Source organism: Sus scrofa, chromosome 17 (assembly GCF_000003025.6).
Source record: "Sus scrofa isolate TJ Tabasco breed Duroc chromosome 17, Sscrofa11.1, whole genome shotgun sequence".
NCBI lineage: Eukaryota > Metazoa > Chordata > Mammalia > Artiodactyla > Suidae > Sus > Sus scrofa.
The window spans coordinates 63192195-63201059 of NC_010459.5; the positions used below are offsets into that span (position 1 = coordinate 63192195).

The 8865-nt window shown below is 41.3% G+C and overlaps 1 pseudogene; it reads right to left on the reverse strand.

The window, feature by feature from the left end:
• Nucleotides 418–861, reverse strand: LOC100524595 (annotated as a pseudogene).

Sequence of the window (8865 nt, forward strand, 5' to 3'; positions counted from 1 at the left end):
AGGGCATTTGTCAGTGGTGAGGCTGATTTGCCATTGGCATAACACAGTTCTAAGTGGGAAAAAGGTGAGGGTCAATTTCCAAAGTAAACAACCATTATGACTGCTGTTTGTTCACTGAGTACAATATACTTTGCACGTAGGAAGCTTCTAGTATTTGGTTTTGTGGTGTTGGTGAGATTGCGATCAGGAGATTATCACATGGTTTCACTAGGTTCTGCTTTTCTCTGCTTGTGAAAAGAAGGCTTTTCATACCAATCAGACTTCTCCATAAATGAGAACACATTCTGAGAGAGTTTTATACTACTGAAGCCCCTCTTCTCTCCCCTCCTATTCTTCCCTCCCTCCTCCTGCCCACTCTCCTCCTCCTCTTTTTTTTTTCCACTTGTTAACATTTAATGAATTTCACACCATGTGGTTTCAAGCTACAAGGACACAGGACTCACTCACACCATAATCTTATCCTTAGCTCTTCTGCTGAAGGATTTGACCTTCAGGACGACACCCTGCTTTGGAGTTTTCCCTTTCCTAGAACTTTGTAGTAGCCTGATGGTACACCATCAGTGATAGGGGCAGCTCCACTCTTGTTCTTTGCAGCATTTACCCATGTCTGCTTACTGACCAAGGTCCGCAATGTGTCACGGTTGACAGCTCACAAAAGCTCTGGTTCCTCTCTAAGTGGTACTGCCTCATACCAACTTTCCCAAGGTATCCAGAGTGATTTTTGTTGAGGTTGAACCTTCAGCAATACATACCTCCAGCATTACCCCAGACTCCTGGGTGCTTCTGGTGTTTGCTGATGCAGCCATGGCCATGGCTCATGTGGCCCCCAAGTTTCCAAGTCTTCCTTCGTCTGGATGGCATGTCACTGGCTTCAACAAAAGAGGAGGGCTGATTTCTTAATGGTGCTGGTAATCTGAAAAGGTCCTGGAACAGCCAACCTCTGGGTTCCTGTAAAGTGTAGTAAAAGATGGCCTCACTGTTCATCCAATTTCATCCCTCTATCACTACCTGCAGCTGAAAACATCCTTATAAATGGATGTTCATAGTATTTACCTGTCCTGTCTCCCTTGACACAGTGAGAAATGGAACTTCCTCACACTTTAAATAAGGCATATTGTAGAGTAGTCCAAAAAATGCATGGGATTCACCTCCACCTGATGGTTAAAGACACAGGTTTTGGAATACACCTGTGCTGGGCTCAAAGCCCCACTCAGCTGTGCACTGAGACTCTACCTATGAATAGAGGGGGACAGTCACATTCTTTCTCTAGAGAAAGTGGTCTCCTCCAGCACATGGTGCTTTCATTTCATTTCATTTCTTTCATTCTTTCTTTCTCTTTCTTTCTTTCTTTCCTTCTTTCTTTCTTTCATGTCAGCTAGGGTTTGCATCATAGAAAACCACACACTTGGTGGTTTAACAACACAAATGTATTTTCTTACATTGGAGGCTGCAAGCCCAAGATCAAGGTTGGTTTCTGGTGAGACCTTTGTCCTCAGCTTGTAGATGCGGCCTTTTGCTGTGTCCTCACATGGCCTTTTCTCTGTACATTCAAGGGAAGGAAGAGATCTCTGGTGTATCTTTCTCTTCTTATAAAGACATCAGTCTTATTTCATTAGGGCCCAACACTTATTTTTTCTTTTTACGGTCACACTTGTGGCCTATGAAAATTCCCAGGTTGAATCAGAGCTGCAGCTGCAGCCTATGCCACAGCCACAGCAACACCAGATCCGAGTGTCATCTTCAACCTACACAACAGCTTGTGGCAACCCAGATCCTTAACCACTGGTGGGCCAAGGACTGAACCCATGTACTCATGGATACAAGTCAGGTTTGTTTCACTGAGCCACAATGGGAATTTCAGGACTCCACCCTTATGACTTCAAGTCCTTATGGGCCCTGTCTCCTAATGGTCATGTTGGGTGTGACCCACATGTGTAATTTTTTTTTGCTTTTTATGTCCATACCCATGCCATATGAAGGTTCCCAGACTAGGAATAGAATCAGATCTTCAGTTGCTGGCATACACCATAACCACAGCAATTCCAGATGCAATATCATCTGTGACCTACACCACAGCTCATGGCAACGCCAGATCCTTAACCCATTGGGCAAGGCCAGGATTGAAACTGTATCCTTATAGATACTAGTCAGGTTCATTGCCACTGAGGCATGACACATATAAATCCATAATTGTAAATTTTCTATTAGCTTCTTTAAAATGCAAAACAACAAAAAGCAAAAAGGTAAAATTAATTTTCAAATATATCTTATTAACTAATATATCTAACATTCATTTAAACATCATTATAAAATTAATCAATATACTTTTTCATACTAAGTCTTTGAAATCAGGTGTGTCTTTAACTAGGGATCTCAGCCAGACCAGCTACATCTCAATTGCCAGGAGCTCATGTGCCAGTGGCTACTGTATTGGGCTATACACACCAAGACAGCTTTTCAGGAGTTTCCTGGTGCCTCTCAGTTAAGATTCAGCATTGCCACTGGTGTGGCGTAGGTTCATCCCTGGCTAGGAGCTTGTGCACTCCATAAAGAAAGAGAGTTGAAAGAATGACCTCCAGTTCCTTCCCTTCTATCTACTCAAAAAATTGTTTAATCAACTGTAAAATTAATGAACAGGCATTTCACATATGTGATACAAAGTTTAGTGGGTGCAAATATATACAGTGTAGGAGTTCCATCATGGCTCAGTGGAAGTGAATCTGACTAGTATCATGAGGGTTCACGTTCAATCCCTGCCATGTTCAGTGGGTTAAGGATCTGGTTTGCCATGAGCTCTGGTGTAGTTCACAGATGCAGCTCAGATCTGCATTGCTGTGGCTAGGCATGGGCCAGCAGCTACAGTTCTGATTCAACCCCTGGCTGGGAACCTCCAAATGCCATGGGTCAGCCCTCTAAAGACAAAAAATACTATACAGTGAAAAGTTAAATCTCACCTTCTCCTCTGTCTTTCAGAAACGAAGTTTCCAGCCCAGAGGCAGCCACATTAATAGATTCTGATTCCCTTGCCCCTTCCATAGATGTTCTAAACTCTAAACAGATATTAACATACATATCCATACCACATGTGTCTACATAATGCATAAATATATGCATTATTATTTTTACTCTTTTTTCTACCAACATGAGCATTCTCTGTGCACTGTTGTACCTTGATCTTTTTCACTTAACACTAATCATCTGCTTACTAGTTGCATAACACTAGGTGATTACTAAATCTCTCTGTGCCTCAGTTTCCCTCTGAGAGCGGAGGGCCTATACCAAACACTCCAGAAGGTTATAGAGATTATGTAAAGAAGCACTTAGGACTTATTAGGAGTTCCCATTGTGGATCAGTGTGTTGAATGCAACATAGTGTCTGTGGGATGCAAGTGTGATCCCTGGCTTCACTCAGTGGTTTAGGATCTGGCACTGTATGAGTCATGGCATAAGTGCAGATGATGCTCAGATCAGTTTGCCATGCTTGTTAATACACGCACTCCATTCTACCCTCACCTGGACTCCATATGCTGACAGGATATTTGCCTTTTTTTTTTAGGAAGCCAAGAGTAGCCATTCATGGAGAATGATGGAGCTGGCCCCATATGGACTTTTAGTTTTTCTCCTCAATATCTTCTCTAACAAGGAATGCCTCAGTGATAATCTTACATATGTCATTGCTGATGTGAGACACATGAGTTCCTTCCAGAATGGATTTTTGTCTGGGATTGCAGCATGTGCATGTGTGCGTTTCATGGCTGAATTATCTCCTGAAAGCCCAACATGAGTCTAGTTGCACCCTGTGGTGGTGGGGAGTGGTCCTTTTCCCCTGGACAGTAACCTCAAGATGTCTCCCCCACAGGCCTTGGGGACCTCTCTCTGCACACCACCTGGATGCCTTTCCCCCACACCATTCCTGGAAGTAATTGGACTTCCTTTATGATGTCATCTTGAGCTACAATTTCAATCTCATCTGGTTCAGTTTTCACAAGGAATAACATATGTCCTCAGGCAAATCTCAGGGTATCTCCAGGGCAGGGCATGGGCTTCTTTGTCCTGTGAATGTCTGGCTCTGGGCCTTGATGAATACTCTCAAATTTAATTTAGTAAGTGAAAATCAGTGGCCTGTAGTTATAGAAAAAAGAACATCATGCACCCAACATCTGATTTTTTGAATTGTTCAAATTATTTTTACTCCATCATTAAAATTACAAATTGATTAGCCCTTATTTTCAAATGACTAAAAGTAACTATTAAAACTATTGGGTTTTTATTATTAAATTATCAAAAATTCAAGCACCTTAAGAGCAAAGACAGATACTATCTCCCCAGAAAGAACTATTTTTTTGGGGGGAGCCAAACCCACGACATGCACAAGTTCCAGGTCTGGATGGATCCCACACCCATGCCCAAGAGATATATTTTCTTGGTGAGTAAAGCACATGGGCAAAGAACAAGTGAGGGCTGCGAGGGGAACCTTGATCTGGCCTCCCTTGGGAATACCCCCAGAAATCTCCCCCAAAGGTCCTTTAGAATCCTCGTGTTACTTATCTGTTTTCCCCTGCAGGTGTACAATACACTGCAGGCCATGATACAACTCTGCATGCTGTAATGTCTTTCTCAACAGAGGTGCATAACAGGGAGTACAATACCTTGACACAGATCTAGGTTATTAATATATTCAGACTTTTTTTTGATAAGCATCTTATAGACTCTTGATTTAGTGATTTCTGTCTTCTTTCCATTTTGCTGTTTCTACTTCCATTAGTTCTACTCTGTTATATGATTATAACTAAAGTATTCGCCGTTGGTTCTTTCACCATGCGGGTTTGTAGGTAGTAATATTCTTCAATCTATTTTTCTACCTATCTATCTCTATCATGTATTTATCTATGTATCAATTTATAAGCTCTCTCTGAGTTTTACTTCTTGGAGATTTTGAACCAATCAAAAATGCTTTTTTTTTCCTTCTGGAGACTCAGTGGTTTCATCTGAGGTTGAAAATATAATATGCCTTAATATATAGGAAATTGCAGAATTATATTTATCTAGGTGTAATCATAGATCTGTAGTCCAATTCCTATCTAAAATATAGCAATTATATTACAATGAGGAACATATTAGGCACACGTTGTCGCATGGAACCAGAGAGCCTGAGAAATGGTCAAGGCCAAAATATAAAAATGTCTTTGACGGTTTCAGAGAAAAGCATAAGGGGCCAAAAAGAAATTAAAATCCCACCTTCCTAAAAGAAAAGCCAGAGCATAAGAACATGTGGAATGCAGAAGATGTGAAACAATTTGTGACCAAAAGGGAAAACTGTGAAAACATCAGTTTGGTATGTGGAAATGTGTAATCCTACAGAGCAGAGCACAGTAGGTCTGGAATATGGCAAGGTCTGAACTAAAGTGTCAGCCTACTTGGGTTTCCATGAAGACCATAGTGGTTGCATTTAAAAGCCCTGGGAAACTCTGAGCTGGCCTGTCATTTTAAAGTGCCTTGGTTCTTCTAAATTCTTGCACATCCTCAAATGTGAAGTGTGCATAAATGACTTAGTTCTCTGCATTTTTGCAAATACTTGTCGGTGCTGTCTTTTGACTTCATAAAACTTTTTTTTTTTCCAGTGAGGCACACTTCTGTCCACACTTCTGTTTGAACAATATTTGGCCTGCTCTCCTCTTCTTGATGAGAGATCTGTGTTTTGGGGGCTGGGAAACATCTTTTAGATCTGCTGTTCCATGAATCATTACGGGCCTCCTCAGCCTTTATAGTACCACGATGTGGGGAGATCTCAGTGGGCAAGCAGTCTCCTTGCCATGTGGTTTGTTTTCACAACTTTGATTGCTCAATCACATCCTGCCTATTCATTGGTGTGTCCACATCTGCATCTGGACTCAGGGTTGCATCACTCAAATCCCTGATGGCTTCATGATGGTGGAGCCTTTACAGACATTGAAATGCCCCTCAAGATGGTATTGTTGGAGATTTGCACCTTATGCTAGCAATCATTTTGCTAAAGGAGAGGGAGTGATCTCAGCATTTCAATGTTTCTCCATAACCTATATATTTCACCCTTTATTGGAAATAGAAATGTTTGCCCAACCCTGTGGCCTACACATATATGTATCCCCATACCAGGAGCCCTGACATGATTTCTGGCAGATTGTATCTTCCTGTGTGGTTGGCAAATGTTGTTATTCCAAATTAATACATTTCCTCACTTAAGTGGATACAAGTTGGGTTTGGAATAGTTCCCATCCAATAGTGAACTCAACAAATGTCCTCAGAAGAGGAGACATTGATATATACCTTGGAGTTTAATACCATGTTGTTTCTTTGATTTGTTTTCATATGGGTATGTCTAAGGATATTTGAACACATTTCGCCTTGAGCATATTTTGCATTCCTGTGAATTTGTTTCCACAGGTGAAATATTTCCAAAGGAGAGAATGCTGTGCAAGCCAGTCATTTTAGATAATGCAAGAGAGTCAAAGTAACTTGAGTCCATTACAAAGGGCACTTTTGGAACTTATTTTCTATCAAGTTTTTACATCAACCCTGTTCCTTCTCACAGTCATTTCCATATTTTTCTCCATTTGCATTGTTTCTTTTGTTTCACACCCCACAGTGTCTCACATAACCGAAAACCATTTTGTTTTTGTTTGTTTGTTTTTGAGTTAAGTCTACAGATTTGTCACTTGTGTCCTATTCTATTATTTAATCATGTAAGTGTTATCCTGATTTTGTCTTGGGTTGATGTTTTCTCCACTGTATTTGCTGAAATGGGTACCATTATTCACTTTCTCTACTTTAGTTTTCTACTGACATGTTGGATGTCACTTTATCATGATGTATCTTAATATCCAAAATGGTGTAAGAGGACCCAAAGAGAAATTTGGATTTGTGTATATCCAAAACAAAGACCAGGGAGACACAGATTGCAGGAGCACAAAGTACTTATCTTCCATTGGTTTCCAAACTGGGGCCTCGGAGTTAAGATCTTCAAAATGAACCCTACCATGAGACAGCAAGTTCTACGGGATTTTCTAAGCAATAAGCCATGGGTGCTTGCCAAAAAGAAGGGTGCACTTTCCAGGGGGATTTGTTTGGGTGTGAGTGCTTTGCCAGGCCCAGAACAGGAAGAGAATACCCTGAGGCCATAAGCTTGGCAGCAGTCAGGCTGGGGATAGTGGTCTTTTCTGGAAGAAAGATCCAGGCGTAATCCAGCAAGGGTATACTTCAGAAACCTTAGGATCTCATGGTGGCAGCGATGTGCATGGAATCACACTTCCCCTGGCCTTTGCAGTTGTGTCCCTCAGAAATGCTTGAAACTGAGGCCCTTCTTTCCATCCTTTTTCACCACCACAATCAGCAGACCACAGGTGGACTCGGGTCCAGACTCAAGATGCACAGAGTACTGGCAGGGCTTCCATCAGAAAGGGTATGGTGTTGGTGGCTTCTTCTTTAAGGATTTCTCCTCAACCAGCCAAGAATGCATTCCATAGTTTGCAGTGGTGTGTTTGCGTTCTTATGTTTGGTTTGGTTTCCTTCCACTTCCATTCTGATGCTTTGAGCTGATGTGCCCTGGACGTAGGACAGGCTACCTTGTTTTGCCATAAAAGCCATGCATAAGCCCATCAATCTTTGTCACTCACCCATAGTTGAAAGGCTTTTTTGAATTCCTGTGCCTTGATGCCCCTATTGCCTAGGGTCTTCCTTCCATTTCATTTTCAGGAAGTCTAGGAAGGACATGGGAATTGGGCCCCAGAGCCTTGAATTTCCTTCTCGTCTCAAAAGCACATGATGAGCCCCAACGTCCCCATTCCCCTTAGGTTAGAGTGTGCTGATAACATTTCAAAATTTTGAGCAGAGACAACACTTCTCTGGGTGAGTCTGCCCAGGGCCCAAAGACACCAGCCAGGCTGGGAGGGCACCCTTTTTTGGCATCCCTATGGAATCATACCTAAGCTCTCCCACTTCGGTCCCTGGAAATCCTGGCAGAACCTGACCAGTGCTGACCCGGAAGAGGACCACAAGTCATTGCCAGCAAGTAGAGGCCTCTGCCAGTGTGGAATGTCTTTCTCAAATGAGATGTACAACAAGGAGTACAATGCGTTGACATAGCTCCAGGCTCTTAACCAATTCCGACGTTATGGCTGACTCTAGCCAAGATTACGACCACTTGGGTAACCTCTATGATTTCATTCACTTTTTCTCTCTTCAGCTCATCTTGGTTTCTTTCTCTCTCTCTTTTTTCTTTTTTGCAGTGATTCTATCCTCTTCATTGAAATGCTTGGTGCTTGCCTTGTGTATATTCTAATGATCTCTATAGCTCACTTTCTACTCATCTATCTATCAATCAATTGATCAATCTATTTATACATCTATCTACCTATCATCTATCTATCTATCTATCTATCTATCTATCTATCTATCTATCATCTATCTCTCTATTGATGTATCATTTATCTGACTATTTATTTATCTTTCCCTATCTGAGTTGTCATTTCTTCTGTTGATGATGGTGAATTTTTGAAATATCTTCTCTATTTTTGGACACCCAGTAAAAACACCTAACATTGGGTGTATTTTTGATTGGAGATTGAATTTACATTATTGTCTTAGGAAGGTTCAGAACTATTTTACACCAGATGGAATCATATATCAGTAGTCCAAATCTTATTTGAATAATTATATATTTAATTGACAATGGGGAATAATATTGAGGTACTGCATATCCAGTGAATATTGGAGCCTGGGGAATTCTCTAGCCAAAGATAGGAAAGCTGCCTCTTGTCAGTTTAAAAAAACAAAAATATGGATTCCTCAAGTTGAAAAACCAACATTCCCGCCAAAATTGAGAGCAGA